General features: G+C 33.1%; 1 long non-coding RNA gene across 1 annotated transcript; it reads right to left on the bottom strand.

The window, feature by feature from the left end:
* Nucleotides 1-736: 736 nt before the first annotated feature.
* Nucleotides 737-1,058, bottom strand: LOC109592335 (uncharacterized). The gene is made up of 2 exons (XR_002190300.1): nucleotides 999-1,058; nucleotides 737-946 (listed from the first exon to the last, which is right to left on the bottom strand). It is a non-coding gene; the product is annotated as an uncharacterized LOC109592335 (long non-coding RNA).
* Between the last annotated feature and the right edge of the window lie 358 nt (nucleotides 1,059-1,416).

Raw genomic sequence — 1,416 nt, 5'->3', positions numbered from 1 at the left:
ATTCAAACTTTCTGAAAATGCCAGCACTTGTACAGCATCAATAAAAAACATCACTTGTCTAAATTAATTATTGATCCAATGAGCCACACATTTCCATTAAAATATTTCCCTTTTCGGCATCAAACCACAAATTTGCTATGCTTAAAAGTTTTGAGCTATAATATACATGCATAGACATGGAAGGTCACAACCATTTTCATTATAACCAAAACCGGCCTTGACTAATAAACATAGCCCAGTACAATAAGTAACATATTCAGAGCACAACAGTTAGGAATTACCATATACCATATAGCTCCAAATTTTCGTCAGTCAAAAATTTCGTCAAAATCTTAATTTCTTGTTAAAATTAATTTTCGTCAATAAAAATTTTCGTCATTTTTGTTATTAATCCGCATGCTACCCACGTGGCACAAAAATTTCGTCGGTTAAAAATTTCGTCAAGCAAAAGTACCTGACGAATTTGACGAAAATTTTGACCGACGAAAATTTGGAGCTATACGGTACGCGGTAATTTCATGGTGTGTTAATTTTCGTTATTTCCGTGTTCACCTTAAATCCACAAAATTTAAACCACCTCTAATGCCATTCTATTGTATGTAGACTATGGCCAGAATACAAAAATTAGCTCACACGAATATTAATTTATGAGCACGTTTCATTGAAAACATGAAAATTTGAACGTATACGGTAGTACAATAATTTATAACACATGCAGGAGCTATTGAATAAAATGTAAAGTCAAAGAATAATGGAAAACACAAAATGATGTAGACATACAGGTACAAGTACAGTACGTGTAAGTGGGCACACAGTGTAAGTCACTAATTATGCTTACAATAAATACAATGTTAATAAAGAAACACTACATAATTAATGGTCATACAATTTTGTTCACAAGAGCCTGGTTGACTTCCAATAGAGGCTGTGGAGGGATTAGGGTCATCTATTTTAAAAATGAAATAGAATGCGGTGAGTCAATATTGTATGCCTCTTACCAGAAATATTCTCCTCTCCTCTAAAACTCATACCTACATTAACAAAATAAGAAAATGCAGTAACAAGTTAACAACATACACTAAACAACATACATGTACATGTACATGTACACAAACATGTAAAAACTAAAAAGCATTATAAATACATTTTAAATTAGTAGTTTAGTACAGTGCAGCCACTGGTTAGTAAGGCAATTTAAACAAGCTATGCATGAGTATAATATTTCACACACAAATCCTCTCAAGCATAGTCTACCCCCAATTTAATTAAGTAACATTTCATGGCCTACTCCCAATATAAGTAAATGAAGCAAGCTTGGGGTGAGCCTGAGCAAGCCCCATTAAGACAACACTCTTCTGTGTCTAAGTGTCTATACACATATGCATTCCATATCTCCTATATAATCACATGCCATAA

This window comes from Amphimedon queenslandica, unplaced genomic scaffold (assembly GCF_000090795.2).
Source record: "Amphimedon queenslandica unplaced genomic scaffold, v1.1 AMPQUscaffold_5566_Cont22467, whole genome shotgun sequence".
In the NCBI taxonomy this organism is placed as follows: domain Eukaryota; kingdom Metazoa; phylum Porifera; class Demospongiae; order Haplosclerida; family Niphatidae; genus Amphimedon; species Amphimedon queenslandica.
This window is presented reverse-complemented; position numbering and strand designations above follow the sequence as displayed.